This window comes from Macaca mulatta, chromosome 1, assembly GCF_049350105.2.
Source record: "Macaca mulatta isolate MMU2019108-1 chromosome 1, T2T-MMU8v2.0, whole genome shotgun sequence".
Lineage (NCBI taxonomy): Eukaryota > Metazoa > Chordata > Mammalia > Primates > Cercopithecidae > Macaca > Macaca mulatta.
In genome coordinates, this window is record NC_133406.1 from 95,654,249 (window position 1) to 95,675,277 (window position 21,029).

Sequence of the window (21,029 nt, forward strand, 5' to 3'; positions counted from 1 at the left end):
TATTTCCTTTTTCACCATAGCCCTCTATGGGTTTCCAAATATCACTTTGCCAATACCACAAGAACTCTCTTAGCGAAAGGCTTCTTGCGGGGAAAGCTGTAACTCTGTGAGATGATTTCACAGAACACAAAGAAGTTTCTCAGAAGGCTTCTTTCTCTTTGTTATCGGAGGATATTTCCTTTGGCCCCATAGTCTTCAAAGGGATCCGAAATTTCTGTTCTCAGATTCCACAGAAATAAGGCTAGCAAAGGGATCCACGAAATACAGATGAAACTCTGTGAGTGGAAGTCACACACCGCAGAGCAGTTTCTCAGAAAGCTTCTTTCCAGATTTCTTCTGAGGATATTCCTCTTTCACCATAGCCCTCTATGGGCTTCCAAATATCACTTTGCCAATTCCACAAGAACTGTCTTAGCGAAAGGCTTCTTGAGGAGAAAGCTGTAACTCTGTGAGATGATTTCACAGAACACAAACAAGTTTCTCAGAAAGCTTCTTTCTGTTTGTTATCGGAGGATATTTCCTTTGGCCCTATAGTCTTCAAAGGGATCCGAAATATCTGTTCTCAGATTCCACAGAAATAAGGCTAGCAAAGAGATCCACGAAATACACATGTAACTCTGTGAGATGAATTAACAGAACACTAAGCAGTTTCTCAGAAAGCTTCTTTCCAGATTTCATCTGAGGATATTTCCTTTTTCACCATAGCCCTCTATGGGCTTCCAAATATCACTTTGCCAATTCCGCAAGAACTGTCTTAGCGAAAGGCTTCTTGAGGCGAAAGCTGTAACTCTGTGAGATGATTTCACAGAACACAAAGAAGTTTCTCAGAACGCTTCTTTCTCTTTGTTATCGGAGGATATTTCCTTTGGCCCTATAGTCTTCAAAGGGATCCGAAATATCTGTTCTCAGATTCCACAGAAATAAGGCTACCAAAGAGATCCACGAAATACAGATGTAACTCTGTGAGTAGAAGTCACACATCACAGAGCAGTTTCTCAGAAAGCTTCTTTCCAGATTTATTCTGAGGATATTTCCTTTTTCACCATAGCCCTCTATGGGCTTCAAATATCACTTTGCCAATTCCACAAGAACTGTCTTAGCGTAAGGCTTCTTGAGGGGAAAGCTGTAACTCTGTGCGATGATTTCACAAAACACAAAAAAGTTTCTCAGAAAGCTTCTTTCTCTTTGTTATCGGAGGATATTTCCTTTGGCCCTATAGTCTTCAAAGGGATCCGAAATATCTGTTCTCAGATTCCACAGAAATAAGGCTAGCAAAGAGATCCACGAAATACAGATGTAACTCGGTGAGATGAATTAACAGAACACTAAGCAGTTTCTCAGAAAGCTTCTTTCCAGATTTCATCTGAGGATATTTCCTTTTTCATCATAGCCCACTATGGGTTTCCAAATACCACTTTGCCAATACCACAAGAACTCTCTTAGCGAAAGCCTTCTTGCGGGGAAAGCTGTAACTCTGTGAGATGATTTCACAGAACACAAAGAAGTTTCTCAGAAGGCTTCTTTCTCTTTGTTATCGGAGGATATTTCCTTTGTCCCTATAGTCTTCAAAGGGATCCGAAATATCTGTTCTCAGATTCCGCAGAAATAAGGCTAGCAAAGAGATCCACGAAATACAGATGAAACTCTGTGAGTGGAAGTCACACACCACAGAGCAGTTTCTCAGAAAGCTTCTTTCCAGATTTCTTCTGAGGATATTTCCTTTTTCACCATAGCCCTCTATGGGCTTCCAAATATCACTTTGCCAATTCCACAAGAACTGTCTTAGCGAAAGGCTTCTTGAGGAGAAAGCTGTAACTCTGTGAGATGATTTCACAGAACACAAAGAAGTTTCTCAGAAAGCTTCTTTCTCTTTGTTATCGGAGGATATTTCCTTTGGCCCTATAGTCTTCAAAGGGATCCGAAATATCTGTTCTCAGATTCCACAGAAATAAGGCTAGCAAAGAGATCCACGAAATACAGCTGTAACTCTGTGAGATGAATTCACAGAACACTAAGCAGTTTCTCAGAAAGCTTCTTTCCAGATTTCATCTGAGGATAATTCCTTTTTCAATATAGCCCTCTGTGGGCTTCCAAATATGACTTTGCCAATTCCACAAGAACTGTCTTAGCGAAAGTCTTCTTGAGGGGAAAACTGTAACTCCGTGAGATGATTTCACAGAACACAAAGAAGTTTCTCAGAAAGCTTCTTTCTCTTTGTTATCGGAGGATATTTCCTTTGGCACTATAGTCTTCAAAGAGATCCGAAATATCTGTTCTCAGATTCCACAGAAATAAGGATAGCAAAGAGATCCACGAAATACAGATGTAACTCTGTGAGTGGAATTCACACATCACAGAGCAGTTTCTCAGAAAGCTTCTTTCCAGATTTCTTCTGAGGATATTTCCTTTTTCACCATAGCCCTCTATGGGATTCCAAATATCACTTTGCCAATTCAACAAGAACTGTCTTAGCGAAAGGCTTCTTGAGGGGAAAGCTGTAACTCTGTGAGATGATTTCACAGAACACAAAGAAGTTTCTCAGAAAGCTTCTTTCTCTTTGTTATCGGAGGATATTTCCTTTGGCCCTATAGTCTTCAAAGGGATCCGAAATATCTGTTCTCAGTTTCCACAGAAATAAGGCTGGCAAAGAGATCCACGAAATACAGATGTAACTCTGTGAGCGGAAGTCACACATCACAGAGCAGTTTCTCAGAAAGCTTCTTTCTAGATTTCTTCTGAGGATATTTCCTTTGTCACCATAGCCCTCTATGGGCTTCCCAATATCACTTTGCCAATTCCACAATAACTGTCTTAGCGAAAGGCTTCTTGAGGGGAAAGCTGTAACTCTGTGAGATGATTTCACAGAACACAAAGAAGTTTCTCAGAAAGCTTCTTTCTCTTTGTTATCGGAGGATATTTCCTTTGGCCCTATAGTCTTCAAAGGGATCCGAAATATCTGTTCTCAGATTCCACAGAAATAAGGCTAGCAAAGAGATCCACGAAATACAGATGTAACTCTGCTAGTGGAAGTCACACATCACAGAGCAGTTCCTCAGAAAGCTTCTTTCCAGATTTCATCTGAGGATATTTCCTTTTTCACCCTAGCCCTCTATGGGCTTCCCAATATCACTTTGCCAATTCCACAAGAACTGTCTTAGCGAAAGGCTTCTTGAGGGGAAAGCTGTAACTCTGTGATATGATTTAACAGAACACAAAGAAGTTTCTCAGAAAGCTTCTTTCTCTTTGTTATCGGAGGGTATTTCCTTTGGCCCGATAGTCTTCAAAGGGATCCGAAATATCTGTTCTCAGATTCCACAGAAATATGGCTAGCAAAGAGATCCACGAAATACAGATGTAACTCTGTGAGATGAATTAACAGAACACTAAGCAGTTTCTCAGAAAGCTTCTTCCAGATTTCATCTGAGGATATTTCCATTTTCACCATAGCCCTCTTTGGGCTTCCAAATATCACTTTGCCAATTCCACAATAACTGTCTTAGCGAAAGGCTTCTTGAGGGGAAAGCTGTAACTCTGTGAGATGATTTCACAGAACACAAAGAAGTTTCTCAGAAAGCTTCTTTCTCTTTGTTATCGGAGGATATTTCCTTTGGCCCTATAGTCTTCAAAGGGATCCGAAATATCTGTTCTCAGATTCCACAGAAATAAGGCTAGCAAAGAAATCCACGAAATACACAGATAACTCTGTGAGATGAATTAACAGAACACTAAGCAGTTTCTCAGAAAGCTTCTTTCCAGATTTCATCTGAGGATATTTCCTTTTTCTCCATAGCCCTCTAGGGGTTGCAAATATCACTTTGCCAATTCCACAAGAACTGTCTTAGCGAAAGGCTTCTTGAGGGGAAAGCTGTAACTCTGTGAGATGATTTCACAGAACACAAAGAAGTTTCTCAGAAAGCTTCTTTCTCTTTGTTATCGGAGGATATTTCCTTTGGCCCTATAGTCTTCAAAGGGATCTGAAATATCTGTTCTCAGATTCCACAGAAATAAGGCTAGCAAAGAGATCCACCAAATACAGATGTAACTCTGTGAGATGAGTTAACAGAACACTAAGCAGTTTCTCAGAAAGCTTCTTTCCAGATTTCATCTAAGGATATTTCCTTTTTCACCATAGCCCTCTATGGGTTTCCAAATATCATTTTGCCAATACCACAAGAACTGTCATAGCGAAAGGCTTCTTGTGGGGAAAGCTGTAACTCTGTGAGATGATTTCACAGAACACAAAGAAGTTTCTCAGAAAGCTTCTTTCTCTTTGTTATCGGAGGATATTTCCTTTGGCCCTATAGTCTTCAAAGGGATCCGAAATATCTGTTCTCAGATTCCACAGAAATAACGCTAGCAAAGAGATCCACGAAATACAGATGTAACTCTGTGAGTAGAATTCACACATCACAGAGCAGTTTCTCTGAAAGCTTCTTTCCAGATTTATTCTGAGGATATTTCCTTTTTCACCATAGCCCTCTATGGGCTTCAAATATCACTTTGCCAATTCCACAAGAACTGTCTTAGCGGAAGGCTTCTTGAGGGGAAAGCTGTAACTCTGTGAGATGATTTCACAAAACACAAAGAGTTTCTCAGAAAGCTTCTTTCTCTTTGTTATCGGAGGATATTTCCTTTGGCCCTATAGTCTTCAAAGGGATCCGAAATATCTGTTCTCAGATTCCACAGTAATAAGGTTAGCAAAGAGATCCACGAAATACAGATGTAACTCTGTGAGATGAATTAACAGAACACTAAGCATTTTCCAGAAAGCTTCTTTCCAGATTTCATCTGAGGATATTTCCTTTTTCACCATAGCCCTCTAGGGGTTGCAAATATCACTTTGCCAATTCCACAAGAACTGTCTTAGCGAAAGGCTTCTTGAGGGGAAAGCTGTAACTCTGTGAGATGATTTCACAGAACACAAAGAAGTTTCTCAGAAAGCTTCTTTCTCTTTGTTATCAGAGGATATTTCCTTTGGCCCTTTAGTCTTCAAAGGGATCCGAAATTTCTGTTCTCAGATTCCACAGAAATAAGGCTACCAAAGAGATCCACGAAATACAGATGTAACTCTGTGAGATGAATTAACAGAACACTAAGCAGTTTCTCAGAAAGCTTCTTTCCAGATTTCATCTGAGCATATTTCCTTTTTCACCATAGCCCTCTATGGGTTTCCAAATATCACTTTGCCAATACCACTAGAACTCTCTTAGCGAAAGGCTTCTTGCGGGGAATGCTGTAACTCTGTGAGATGATTTCACAGAACACAAAGAAGTTTCTCAGAAGGCTTCTTTCTCTTTGTTATCGGTGGATATTTCCTTTGGCCCTATAGTCTTCAAAGGGATCCAAAATATCTGTTCTCAGATTCCACAGAAATAAGGCTAGCAAAGAGATCCACGAAATACAGATGAAACTCTGTGAGTGGAAGGCACACACCACAGAGCAGTTTCTCAGAAAGCTTCTTTCCAGATTTCTTTTGAGGATATTTCCTTTTTCACCATAGCCCTCTATGGGCTTCCAAATATCACTTTGCCAATTCCACAAGAACTGTCTTAGCGAAAGGCTTCTTGAGGAGAAAGCTGTAACTCTGTGAGATGATTTCACAGAACACAAAGAAGTTTCTCAGAAAGCTTCTTTCTCTTTGTTATCGGAGGATATTTCCTTTGGCCCTATAGTCTTCAAAGGGATCCGAAATATCTGTTCTCAGATTCCACAGAAATAAGGCTAGCAAAGAGATCCACGAAATACACATGTAACTCTGTGAGATGAATTAACAGAACACTAAGCAGTTTCTCAGAAAGCTTCTTTCCAGATTTCATCTGAGGATATTTCCTTTTTCACCATAGCCCTCTATGGGCTTCCAAATATCACTTTGCCAATTCCACAAGAACTGTCTTAGCGAAAGGCTTCTTGAGGGGAAAGCTGTAACTCTGTGAGATGATTTCACAGAACACAAAGAAGTTTCTCAGAAAGCTTCTTTCCAGATTTCATCTGAGGATATTTCCTTTTTCACCATAGCCCTCTATGGGCTTCCAAATATCACTTTGCCAATTCCACAAGAACTGTCTTAGCGAAAGGCTTCTTGAGGGGAAAGCTGTAACTCTGTGAGATGATTTCACAGAACACAAAGAAGTTTCTCAGAAAGCTTCTTTCTCTTTGTTATCGGAGGATATTTCCTTTGGCCCTATAGGCTTCAAAGGGATCCGAAATATCTGTTCTCAGATTCCACAGAAATAAGGCTAGCAAAGAGATCCACGAAATACAGATGTAACTCTGTGAGATGAATTAACAGAACACTAAGCAGTTTCTCAGAAAGCTTCTTTCCAGATTTCTTCTGAGGATATTTCCTTTTTCACCATAGCCCTCTAGGGGTTGCAAATATCACTTTGCCAATTCCACAAGAACTGTCTTAGCGAAAGGCTTCTTGAGGGGAAAGCTGTTACTCTGTGAGACGATTTCACAGAGCACAAAGAAGTTTCTCAGAAAGCTTCTTTCTCTTTGTTATCGGAGGATATTTCCTTTGGCACTATAGTCTTCAAAGGGATCCGAAATATCTGTTCTCAGATTCCACAGAAATAAGGCTAGCAAAGAGATCCACGAAATAGAGATGTAACTCTGTGAGATGAATTAGCAGAACACTAAGCAGTTTCTCAGAAAGCTTCTTTCCAGATTTCATCTGAGAATATTTCCTTTTTCACCATAGCCCTCTATGGGCTTCCAAATATCACTTTGCCAATTCCACAAGAACTGTCTTAGCGAAAGGCTTCTTGAGGGGAAAGCTGTAACTCTGTGAGATGATTTCACAGAACACAAAGAAGTTTCTCAGAAAGCTTCTTTCTCTTTGTTATCGGAGGATATTTCCTTTGGCCCTATAGTCTTCAAAGGGATCCGAAATATCTGTTCTCAGATTCCACAGAAATAAGGCTAGCAAAGAGATCCACGAAATACACACGTAACTCTGTGAGATGAATTAACAGAACACTAAGCAGTTTCTCAGAAAGCTTCTTTCCAGATTTCATCTGAGGATATTTCCCTTTTCACCGTAGCCCTCTATGGGCTTCCAAATATCACTTTGCCAATTCCACAAGAACTGTCTTAGCGAAAGGCTTCTTGAGGGGAAAGCTGTAACTCTGTGAGATGATTTCACAGAACACAAAGAGGTTTCTCAGAAAGCTTCTTTCTCTTTGTTATCGGAGGATATTTCCTTTGGCCCTATAGTCTTCAAAGGGATCCGAAATATCTGTTCTCAGATTCCACAGAAATAAGGCTAGCAAAGAGATCCACGAAACACACATGTAACTATGTGAGATGAATTAACAGAACACTAAGGAGTTTCTCAGAAAGCTTCTTTCCAGATTTCATCTGTGGATATTTCCTTTTTCACCCTAGCCCTCTATGGGCTTCCAAATATCACTTTGCCAATTACACAAGAACTGTCTTAGCGAAAGGCTTCTTGAGGGGAATCTGTAACTCTGTGAGATGATTTCACAGAACACAAAGAAGATTCTCAGAAAGCTTCTTTCTCTTTGTTATCGGAGGATATTTCCTTTGGCCCTATAGTCTTCAAAGGGATCCGAAATATCTGTTCTCAGATTCCACAGAAATAAGGCTAGCAAAGAGATCCACGAAATACAGCTGTAACTCTGTGAGATGAATTCACAGAACACTAAGCAGTTTCTCAGAAAGCTTCTTTCCAGATTTCATCTGAGGATATTTCATTTTTCACCATAGCCCTCTATGGGCTTCCAAATATCACTTTGCGAATTCCAAAAGAACTGTCTTAGCGAAAGGCTTCTTGAGGCGAAAGCTGTAACTCTGTGAGATGATTTCACAGAACACAAAGAAGTTTCTCAGAAAGCTTCTTTCTCTTTGTTATCGGAGGATATTTCCTTTGGCCCTATAGGCTTCAAAGGGATCCGAAATATCTGTTCTCAGATTCCACAGAAATAAGGCTAGCAAAGAGATCCACGAAATACAGATGTAACTCTATGAGTAGAAGTCACACATCACAGAGCAGTTTCTCAGAAAGCTTCTTTCCAGATTTCTTCTGAGGATATTTCCTTTTTCACCATAGCCCTCTATGGGCTTCAAATATCACTTTGCCAATTCCACAAGAACTGTATTAGCGTAAGGCTTCTTGAAGGGAAAGCTGTAACTCTGTGCGATGATTTCACAGAACACAAAGAAGTTTCTCAGAAAGCTTCTTTCTCTTTGTTATCGGAGGATATTTCCTTTGGCCCTATAGTCTTCAAAGGGATCCGAAATATCTGTTCTCAGATTCCACAGAAATAAGGCTAGCAAAGAGATCCACGAAATACAGATGTAACTCTGTGACATGAATTAACAGAACACTAAGCAGTTTCTCAGAAAGCTTCTTTCCAGATTTCATCTGAGGATATTTCCTTTTTCACCATAGCCCTCTAGGGGTTGCAAATATCACTTTGCCAATTCCACAAGAACTGTCTTAGCGAAATGCTTCTTGAGGGGAAAGCTGTTACTCTGTGAGACGATTTCACAGAACACAAAGAAGTTTCTCAGAAAGCTTCTTTCTCTTTGTTATCGGAGGATATTTCCTTTGGCCCTATAGTCTTCAAAGGGATCCGAAATATCTGTTCTCAGATACCACAGAAATAAGGCTAGCAAAGAGATCCACGAAATACAGATGTAACTCTGTGAGATGAATTAACAGAACACTAAGCAGTTTCTCAGAAAACTTCTTTCCAGAATTCATCTGAGGATATTTCCTTTTTCAACATAGACCTCTATGGGCTTCCAAATATCACTTTGCCAATTCCACAAGAACTGTCTTAGCGAACGTCTTCTTGAGGGGAAAGCTGTAACTCTGTGAGATGATTTCACAGAAAACAAAGAAGTTTCTCAGAAAGCTTCTTTCTCTTTGTTATCGGAGGATATTTCCTTTGGCTTTATAGTCTTCAAAGGATCCGAAATATCTGTTCTCAGATTCCACAGAAATAAGGCTAGCAAAGAGATCCACGAAATACACATGTAACTCTGTGAGATGAATTCACAGAACACTAAGCAGTTTCTCAGAAAGCTTCTTTCCAGATTTCATCTGAGGATATTTCCTTTTTCACCATAGCCCTCTATGGGCTTCCCAATATCACTTTGCCAATTCCACAAGAACTGTCTTAGCGAAAGGCTTCTTGAGGGGAAAGCTGTAACTCTGTGAGATGATTTCACAGAACACAAAGAAGTTTCTCAGAAAGCTTCTTTCTCTTTGTTATCAGAGGATATTTCCTTTGGCCCTTTAGTCTTCAAAGGGATCCGAAATTTCTGTTCTCAGATTCCACAGAAATAAGGCTACCAAAGAGATCCACGAAATACAGATGTAACTCTGTGAGATGAATTAACAGAACACTAAGCAGTTTCTCAGAAAGCTTCTTTCCAGATTTCATCTGAGGATATTTCCTTTTTCACCATAGCCCTCTATGGGTTTCCAAATATCACTTTGCCAATACCACTAGAACTCTCTTAGCGAAAGGCTTCTTGCGGGGAATGCTGTAACTCTGTGAGATGATTTCACAGAACACAAAGAAGTTTCTCAGAAGGCTTCTTTCTCTTTGTTATCGGTGGATATTTCCTTAGGCCCTATAGTCTTCAAAGGGATCCGAAATATCTGTTCTCAGATTCCACAGAAATAAGGCTAGCAAAGAGATCCACGAAATACAGATGAAACTCTGTGAGTGGAAGGCACACACCACAGAGCAGTTTCTCAGAAAGCTTCTTTCCAGATTTCTTTTGAGGATATTTCCTTTTTCACCATAGCCCTCTATGGGCTTCCAAATATCACTTTGCCAATTCCACAAGAACTGTCTTAGCGAAAGGCTTCTTGAGGAGAAAGCTGTAACTCTGTGAGATGATTTCACAGAACACAAAGAAGTTTCTCAGAAAGCTTCTTTTTCTTTGTTATCGGAGGATATTTCCTTTGGCCCTATAGTCTTCAAAGGGATTCGAAATATCTGTTCTCAGATTCCACAGAAATAAGGCTAGCAAAGAGATCCACGAAATACACATGTAACTCTGTGAGATGAATTAACAGAACACTAAGCAGTTTCTCAGAAAGCTTCTTTCCAGATTTCATCTGAGGATATTTCCTTTTTCACCATAGCCCTCTATGGGCTTCCAAATATCACTTTGCCAATTCCACAAGAACTGTCTTAGCGAAAGGCTTCTTGAGGGGAAAGCTGTAACTCTGTGAGATGATTTCACAGAACACAAAGAAGTTTCTCAGAAAGCTTCTTTCCAGATTTCATCTGAGGATATTTCCTTTTTCACCATAGCCCTCTATGGGCTTCCAAATATCACTTTGCCAATTCCACAAGAACTGTCTTAGCGAAAGGCTTCTTGAGGCGAAAGCTGTAACTCTGTGAGATGATTTCACAGAACACAAAGAAGTTTCTCAGAAAGCTTCTTTCTCTTTGTTATCGGAGGATATTTCCTTTGGCCCTATAGGCTTCAAAGGGATCCGAAATATCTGTTCTCAGATTCCACAGAAATAAGGCTAGCAAAGAGATCCACGAAATACAGATGTAACTCTGTGAGATGAATTAACAGAACACTAAGCAGTTTCTCAGAAAGCTTCTTTCCAGATTTCTTCTGACATTATTTCCTTTTTCACCATAGCCCTCTAGGGGTTGCAAATATCACTTTGCCAATTCCACAAGAACTGTCTTAGCGAAAGGCTTCTTGAGGGGAAAGCTCTTACTCTGTGAGACGATTTCACAGAGCACAAAGAAGTTTCTCAGAAAGCTTCTTTCTCTTTGTTATCGGAGGATATTTCCTTTGGCACTATAGTCTTCAAAGGGATCCGAAACATCTGTTCTCAGATTCCACAGAAATAAGGCTAGCAAAGAGATCCACGAAATAGAGATGTAACTCTGTGAGATGAATTAGCAGAACACTAAGCAGTTTCTCAGAAAGCTTCTTTCCAGATTTCATCTGAGGATATTTCCTTTTTCACCATAGCCCTCTATGGGCTTCCAAATATCACTTTGCCAATTCCACAAGAACTGTCTTAGCGAAAGGCTTCTTGAGGGGAAAGCTGTAACTCTGTGAGATGATTTCACAGAACACAAAGAAGTTTCTCAGAAAGCTTCTTTCTCTTTGTTATCGGAGGATATTTCCTTTGGCCCTATAGTCTTCAAAGGGATCGGAAATATCTGTTCTCAGATTCCACAGAAATAAGGCTAGCAAAGAGATCCACGAAATACACACGTAACTCTGTGAGATGAATTAACAGAACACTAAGCAGTTTCTCAGAAAGCTTCTTTCCAGATTTCATCTGAGGATATTTCCTTTTTCACCATAGCCCTCTATGGGCTTCCAAATATCACTTTGCCAATTCCACAAGAACTGTCTTAGCGAAAGGCTTCTTGAGGGGAAAGCTGTAACTCTGTGAGATGATTTCACAGAACACAAAGAAGTTTCTCAGAAAGCTTCTTTCCAGATTTCATCTGAGGATATTTCATTTTTCACCATAGCCCTCTATGGGCTTCCAAATATCACTTTGCGAATTCCAAAAGAACTGTCTTAGCGAAAGGCTTCTTGAGGCGAAAGCTGTAACTCTGTGAGATGATTTCACAGAACACAAAGAAGTTTCTCAGAAAGCTTCTTTCTCTTTGTTATCGGAGGATATTTCCTTTGGCCCTATTGGCTTCAAAGGGATCCGAAATATCTGTTCTCAGATTCCACAGAAATAAGGCTAGCAAAGAGATCCACGAAATACAGATGTAACTCTGTGAGTAGAAGTCACACATCACAGAGCAGTTTCTCAGAAAGCTTCTTTCTAGATTTCTTCTGAGGATATTTCCTTTTTCACCATAGCCCTCTATGGGCTTCAAATATCACTTTGCCAATTCCACAAGAACTGTATTAGCGTAAGGCTTCTTGAAGGGAAAGCTGTAACTCTGTGCGATGATTTCACAGAACACAAAGAAGTTTCTCAGAAATCTTCTTTCTCTTTGTTATCGGAGGATATTTCCTTTGGCCCTATAGTCTTCAAAGGGATCCGAAATATCTGTTCTCAGATTCCACAGAAATAAGGCTAGCAAAGAGATCCACGAAATACAGATGTAACTCTGTGAGATGAATTAACAGAACACTAAGCAGTTTCTCCGAAAGCTTCTTTCCATATCATCTGAGGATATTTCCTTTTTCACCATAGCCCTCTATGGGCTTCCCAATATCACTTTGCCAATTCCACAAGAACTGTCTTAGCGAAAGGCTTCTTGAGGGGAAAGCTGTAACTCTGTGAGATGATTTCACAGAACACAAAGAAGTTTCTCAGAAAGCTTCTTTCTCTTTGTTATCGGAGGATATTTCCTTTGGCCCTATAGTCTTCAAAGGGAATTGAAATATCTGTTCTCAGATTCCACAGAAATAAGGCTAGCAAAGAGATCCACGAAATACACACGTAACTCTGTGTGATGAATTAACAGAACACTAAGCAGTTTCTCAGAAAGCTTCTTTCCAGATTTCATCTGAGGATATTTCCCTTTTCACCGTAGCCCTCTAAGGGCTTCCAAATATCACTTTGCCAATTCCACAAGAACTGTCTTAGCGAAAGGCTTCTAGAGGGGAAAGCTGTAACTCTCTGAGATGATTTCACAGAACACAAAGAAGATTCTCAGAGAGCTTCTTTCTCTTTGTTATCGGTGGATATTTCCTTTGGCCCTACAGTCTTCAAAGGGATCCGAAATATCTGTTCTCAGATTCCACAGAAATAAGGCTAGCAAAGAGATCCACGAAATACAGATGTAACTCTGTGAGATGAATTCACAGAACACTAAGCAGTTTCTCAGAAAGCTTCTTTCCAGATTTCATCTGAGGATATTTCCTTTTTCACCATAGCCCTCTATGGGCTTGCAAATATCACTCTGCCAATTCCACAAGAACTGTCTTAGCGAAAGGCTTCTTGAGGGGAAAGCTGTAACTCTGTGAGATGATTTCACAGAACACAAAGAAGTTTCTCAGAAAGCTTCTTTCTCTTTGTTATCAGAGGATATTTCCTTTGGCCCTATAGTCTTCAAAGGGATCCGAAATATCTGTTCTCAGATTCCACAGAAATAAGGCTAGCAAAGAGATCCACGAAATACAGATGTAATTCTGTGAGTGGAAGTCACACATCACAGAGCAGTTTCTCAGAAAGCTTCTTTCCAGATTTCATCTGAGGATATTTCCTTTTTCACCATAGCCCTCTATGGGCTTCCAAATATCACTTTGCCAATTCCACGAGTACTGTCTTAGCGAAAGGGTTCTTGAGGGGAAAGCGGTTAACTCTGTGAGATGATTTCACAGAACACAAAGAAGTTTCTCAGAAAGCTTCTTTCTCTTTGTTATCGGAGGATATTTCCTTTGGCCCTATAGTCTTCAAAGGGATCCGAAATATCTGTTCTCAGATTCCACAGAAATAAGGCTAGCAAAGAGATCCACGAAATACAGATGTAACTCTGTGAGATGAATTAACAGAACACTAAGCAGTTTCTCAGAAAGCTTCTTTCCAGATTTCATCTGAGGATATTTCCTTTTTCACCGTAGCCCTCTATAGACTTCCAAATATCACTTTGCCAATTCCACAAGAACTGTCTTAGCGAAAGGCTTCTTGAGGGGAAAGCGGTAACTCTGTGAGATGATTTCACAGAACACAAAGAAGTTTCTCAGAAAGCTTCTTTCTCTTTGTTATCGGAGGATATTTCCTTTGGCCCTATAGTCTTCAAAGGGATCCGAAATATCTGTTCTCAGATTCCACAGAAATAAGGCTAGCAAAGAGATCCACGGAATACAGATGTAACTCTGTGAGATGAATTAACAGAACACTAAGCAGTTTCTCAGAAAGCTTCTTTCCAGATTTCATCTGAGGATATTTCCTTTTTCACCATAGCCCTCTATGGGCTTGCAAATATCAATTTGCCAATTCCACAAGAACTGTCTTAGCGAAAGGCTTCTTGAGGAGAAAGCTGTAACTCTGTGAGATGATTTCACAGAACACAAAGAAGTTTCTCAGAAAGCTTCTTTCCAGATTTCATCTGAGGATATTTCCTTTTTCACCATAGCCCTCTATGGGCTTCCAAATATCACTTTGCCAATTCCACAAGAACTGTCTTAGCGAAAGGCTTCTTGAGGCGAAAGCTGTAACTCTGTGAGATGATTTCACAGAACACAAAGAAGTTTCTCAGAAAGCTTCTTTCTCTTTGTTATCGGAGGATATTTCCTTTGGCCCTATAGGCTTCAAAGGGATCCGAAATATCTGTTCTCAGATTCCACAGAAATAAGGCTAGCAAAGAGATCCACGAAATACAGATGTAACTCTGTGAGATGAATTAACAGAACACTAAGCAGTTTCTCAGAAAGCTTCTTTCCAGATTTCTTCTGAGGATATTTCCTTTTTCACCATAGCCCTCTAGGGGTTGCAAATATCACTTTGCCAATTCCACAAGAACTGTCTTAGCGAAAGGCTTCTTGAGGGGAAAGCTGTTACTCTGTGAGACGATTTCACAGAGCACAAAGAAGTTTCTCAGAAAGCTTCTTTCTCTTTGTTATCGGAGGATATTTCCTTTGGCCCTATAGTCTTCAAAGGGATCCGAAATATCTGTTCTCAGATACCACAGAAATAAGGCTAGCAAAGAGATCCACGAAATACAGATGTAACTCTGTGAAATGAATTAACAGAACACTAAGCAGTTTCTCAGAAAACTTCTTTCCAGAATTCATCTGAGGATATTTCCTTTTTCAACATAGCCCTCTATGGGCTTCCAAATATCACTTTGCCAATTCCACAAGAACTGTCTTAGCGAAAGGCTTCTTGAGGGGAAAGCTGTAACTCTGTGAGATGATTTCAGAGAACACAAAGAAGTTTCTCAGAAAGCTTCTTTCTCTTTGTTATCGGAGGATATTTCCTTTGGCACTATAGTCTTCAAAGGGATCCGAAATATCTGTTCTCAGATTCCACAGAAATAAGGCTAGCAAAGAGATCCACGAAATACAGATGTAACTCTGTGAGATGAATTAGCAGAACACTAAGCAGTTTCTCAGAAAGCTTCTTTCCAGATTTCATCTGAGGATATTTCCTTTTTCACCATAGCCCTCTATGGGCTTCCAAATATCACTTTGCCAATTCCACAAGAACTGTATTAGCGTAAGGCTTCTTGAAGGGAAAGCTGTAACTCTGTGCGATGATTTCACAGAACACAAAGAAGTTTCTCAGAAAGCTTCTTTCTCTTTGTTATCGGAGGATATTTCCTTTGGCCCTATAGTCTTCAAAGGGATCCGAAATATCTGTTCTCAGATTCCACAGAAATAAGGCTAGCAAAGAGATCCACGAAATACAGATGTAATTCTGTGAGATGAATTAACAGAACACTAAGCAGTTTCTCCGAAAGCTTCTTTCCAGATCATCTCAGGATATTTCCTTTTTCACCATAGCCCTCTATGGGCTTCCCAATATCACTTTGCCAATTCCACAAGAACTGTCTTAGCGAAAGGCTTCTTGAGGGGAAAGCTGTAACTCTGTGAGATGATTTCACAGAACACAAAGAAGTTTCTCAGAAAGCTTCTTTCTCTTTGTTATCGGAGGATATTTCCTTTGGCCCTATAGTCTTCAAAGGGAATTGAAATATCTGTTCTCAGATTCCACAGAAATAAGGCTAGCAAAGAGATCCACGAAATACACACGTAACTCTGTGTGATGAATTAACAGAACACTAAGCAGTTTCTCAGAAAGCTTCTTTCCAGATTTCATCTGAGGATATTTCCCTTTTCAACGTAGCCCTCTAAGGGCTTCCAAATATCACTTTGCCAATTCCACAAGAACTGTCTTAGCGAAAGGCTTCTAGAGGGGAAAGCTGTAACTCAGTGAGATGATTTCACAGAACACAAAGAAGTTTCTCAGAAAGCTTCTTTCTCTTTGTTATCGGAGGATATTTCCTTTGGCCCTATAGTCTTCAAAGGGATCCGAAATATCTGTTCTCAGATTCCACAGAAATAAGGCTAGCAAAGAGATCCACGAAACACACATGTAACTCTGTGAGATGAATTAACAGAACACTAAGGAGTTTCTCAGAAAGCTTCTTTCCAGATTTCATCTGTGGATATTTCCTTTTTCACCCTAGCCCTCTTTGGGCTTCCAAATATCACTTTGCCAATTCCACAAGAACTGTCTTAGCGAAAGGCTTCTTGAGGGGAAAGCTGTAACTCTCTGAGATGATTTCACAGAACACAAAGAAGATTCTCAGAGAGCTTCTTTCTCTTTGTTATCGGAGGATATTTCCTTTGGCCCTATAGTCTTCAAAGGGATCCGAAATATCTGTTCTCAGATTCCACAGAAATAAGGCTAGCAAAGAGATCCACGAAATACAGATGTAACTCTGTGAGATGAATTCACAGAACACTAAGCAGTTTCTCAGAAAGCTTCTTTCCAGATTTCATCTGAGGATATTTCCTTTTTCACCATAGCCCTCTATGGGCTTGCAAATATCACTCTGCCAATTCCACAAGAACTGTCTTAGCGAAAGGCTTCTTGAGGGGAAAGCTGTAACTCTGTGAGATGATTTCACAGAACACAAAGAAGTTTCTCAGAAAGCTTCTTTCTCTTTGTTATCAGAGGATATTTCCTTTGGCCCTATAGTCTTCAAAGGGATCCGAAATATCTGTTCTCAGATTCCACAGAAATAAGGCTAGCAAAGAGATCCACGAAATACAGATGTAATTCTGTGAGTGGAAGTCACACATCACAGAGCAGTTTCTCAGAAAGCTTCTTTCCAGATTTCATCTGAGGATATTTCCTTTTTCACCATAGCCCTCTATGGGCTTCCAAATATCACTTTGCCAATTCCACGAGTACTGTCTTAGCGAAAGGGTTCTTGAGGGGAAAGCGGTAACTCTGTGAGATGATTTCACAGAACACAAAGAAGTTTCTCAGAAAGCTTCTTTCTCTTTGTTATCGGAGGATATTTCCTTTGGCCCTATAGTCTTCAAAGGGATCCGAAATATCTGTTCTCAGATTCCACAGAAATAAGGCTAGCAAAGAGATCCACGAAATACAGATGTAACTCTGTGAGATGAATTAACAGAACACTAAGCAGTTTCTCAGAAAGCTTCTTTCCAGATTTCATCTGAGGATATTTCCTTTTTCACCGTAGCCCTCTATAGACTTCCAAATATCACTTTGCCAATTCCACAAGAACTGTCTTAGCGAAAGGCTTCTTGAGGGGAAAGCGGTAACTCTGTGAGATGATTTCACAGAACACAAAGAAGTTTCTCAGAAAGCTTCTTTCTCTTTGTTATCGGAGGATATTTCCTTTGGCCCTATAGTCTTCAAAGGGATCCGAAATATCTGTTCTCAGATTCCACAGAAATAAGGCTAGCAAAGAGATCCACGGAATACAGATGTAACTCTGTGAGATGAATTAACAGAACACTAAGCAGTTTCTCAGAAAGCTTCTTTCCAGATTTCATCTGAGGATATTTCCTTTTTCACCATAGCCCTCTATGGGCTTGCAAATATCAATTTGCCAATTCCACAAGAACTGTCTTAGCGAAAGGCTTCTTGAGGGGAAAGCTGTAACTCTGTGAGATGATTTCACAGAACACAAAGAAGTTTCTCAGAAAGCTTCTTTCCAGATTTCATCTGAGGATATTTCCTTTTTCACCATAGCCCTCTATGGGCTTCCAAATATCACTTTGCCAATTCCACAAGAACTGTCTTAGCGAAAGGCTTCTTGAGGCGAAAGCTGTAACTCTGTGAGATGATTTCACAGAACACAAAGAAGTTTCTCAGAAAGCTTCTTTCTCTTTGTTATCGGAGGATATTTCCTTTGGCCCTATAGGCTTCAAAGGGATCCGAAATATCTGTTCTCAGATTCCACAGAAATAAGGCTAGCAAAGAGATCCACGAAATACAGATGTAACTCTGTGAGATGAATTAACAGAACACTAAGCAGTTTCTCAGAAAGCTTCTTTCCAGATTTCTTCTGAGGATATTTCCTTTTTCACCATAGCCCTCTAGGGGTTGCAAATATCACTTTGCCAATTCCACAAGAACTGTCTTAGCGAAAGGCTTCTTGAGGGGAAAGCTGTTACTCTGTGAGACGATTTCACAGAGCACAAAGAAGTTTCTCAGAAAGCTTCTTTCTCTTTGTTATCGGAGGATATTTCCTTTGGCCCTATAGTCTTCAAAGGGATCCGAAATATCTGTTCTCAGATACCACAGAAATAAGGCTAGCAAAGAGATCCACGAAATACAGATGTAACTCTGTGAAATGAATTAACAGAACACTAAGCAGTTTCTCAGAAAACTTCTTTCCAGAATTCATCTGAGGATATTTCCTTTTTCAACATAGCCCTCTATGGGCTTCCAAATATCACTTTGCCAATTCCACAAGAACTGTCTTAGCGAAAGGCTTCTTGAGGGGAAAGCTGTAACTCTGTGAGATGATTTCAGAGAACACAAAGAAGTTTCTCAGAAAGCTTCTTTCTCTTTGTTATCGGAGGATATTTCCTTTGGCACTATAGTCTTCAAAGGGATCCGAAATATCTGTTCTCAGATTCCACAGAAATAAGGCTAGCAAAGAGATCCACGAAATACAGATGTAACTCTGTGAGATGAATTAGCAGAACACTAAGCAGTTTCTCAGAAAGCTTCTTTCCAGATTTCATCTGAGGATATTTCCTTTTTCACCATAGCCCTCTATGGGCTTCCAAATATCACTTTGCCAATTCCACAAGAACTGTCTTAGCGAAAGGCTTCTTGAGGGGAAAGCTGTAACTCTGTGAGATGATTTCACAGAACACAAAGAGGTTTCTCAGAAAGCTTCTTTCTCTTTGTTATCGGAGGATATTTCCTTTGGCCCTATAGTCTTCAAAGGGATCCGAAATATCTGTTCTCAGATTCCACAGAAATAAGGCTAGCAAAGAGATCCACGAAACACACATGTAACTATGTGAGATGAATTAACAGAACACTAAGGAGTTTCTCAGAAAGCTTCTTTCCAGATTTCATCTGTGGATATTTCCTTTTTCACCCTAGCCCTCTATGGGCTTCCAAATATCACTTTGCCAATTACACAAGAACTGTCTTAGCGAAAGGCTTCTTGAGGGGAATCTGTAACTCTGTGAGATGATTTCACAGAACACAAAGAAGATTCTCAGAAAGCTTCTTTCTCTTTGTTATCGGAGGATATTTCCTTTGGCCCTATAGTCTTCAAAGGGATCCGAAATATCTGTTCTCAGATTCCACAGAAATAAGGCTAGCAAAGAGATCCACGAAATACAGCTGTAACTCTGTGAGATGAATTCACAGAACACTAAGCAGTTTCTCAGAAAGCTTCTTTCCAGATTTCATCTGAGGATATTTCATTTTTCACCATAGCCCTCTATGGGCTTCCAAATATCACTTTGCGAATTCCAAAAGAACTGTCTTAGCGAAAGGCTTCTTGAGGCGAAAGCTGTAACTCTGTGAGATGATTTCACAGAACACAAAGAAGTTTCTCAGAAAGCTTCTTTCTCTTTGTTATCGGAGGATATTTCCTTTGGCCCTATAGGCTTCAAAGGGATCCGAAATATCTGTTCTCAGATTCCACAGAAATAAGGCTAGCAAAGAGATCCACGAAATACAGATGTAACTCTATGAGTAGAAGTCACACATCACAGAGCAGTTTCTCAGAAAGCTTCTTTCCAGATTTCTTCTGAGGATATTTCCTTTTTCACCATAGCCCTCTATGGGCTTCAAATATCACTTTGCCAATTCCACAAGAACTGTATTAGCGTAAGGCTTCTTGAAGGGAAAGCTGTAACTCTGTGCGATGATTTCACAGAACACAAAGAAGTTTCTCAGAAAGCTTCTTTCTCTTTGTTATCGGAGGATATTTCCTTTGGCCCTATAGTCTTCAAAGGGATCCGAAATATCTGTTCTCAGATTCCACAGAAATAAGGCTAGCAAAGAGATCCACGAAATACAGATGTAACTCTGTGACATGAATTAACAGAACACTAAGCAGTTTCTCAGAAAGCTTCTTTCCAGATTTCATCTGAGGATATTTCCTTTTTCACCATAGCCCTCTAGGGGTTGCAAATATCACTTTGCCAATTCCACAAGAACTGTCTTAGCGAAATGCTTCTTGAGGGGAAAGCTGTTACTCTGTGAGACGATTTCACAGAACACAAAGAAGTTTCTCAGAAAGCTTCTTTCTCTTTGTTATCGGAGGATATTTCCTTTGGCCCTATAGTCTTCAAAGGGATCCGAAATATCTGTTCTCAGATACCACAGAAATAAGGCTAGCAAAGAGATCCACGAAATACAGATGTAACTCTGTGAGATGAATTAACAGAACACTAAGCAGTTTCTCAGAAAACTTCTTTCCAGAATTCATCTGAGGATATTTCCTTTTTCAACATAGACCTCTATGGGCTTCCAAATATCACTTTGCCAATTCCACAAGAACTGTCTTAGCGAACGTCTTCTTGAGGGGAAAGCTGTAACTCTGTGAGATGATTTCACAGAAAACAAAGAAGTTTCTCAGAAAGCTTCTTTCTCTTTGTTATCGGAGGATATTTCCTTTGGCTTTATAGTCTTCAAAGGATCCGAAATATCTGTTCTCAGATTCCACAGAAATAAGGCTACCAAAGAGATCCACGAAATACAGATGTAACTCTGTGAGATGAATTAACAGAACACTAAGCAGTTTCTCAGAAAGCTTCTTTCCAGATTTCATCTGAGGATATTTCCTTTTTCACCATAGCCCTCTATGGGTTTCCAAATATCACTTTGCCAATACCACTAGAACTCTCTTAGCGAAAGGCTTCTTGCGGGGAATGCTGTAACTCTGTGAGATGATTTCACAGAACACAAAGAAGTTTCTCAGAAGGCTTCTTTCTCTTTGTTATCGGTGGATATTTCCTTAGGCCCTATAGTCTTCAAAGGGATCCGAAATATCTGTTCTCAGATTCCACAGAAATAAGGCTAGCAAAGAGATCCACGAAATACAGATGAAACTCTGTGAGTGGAAGGCACACACCAC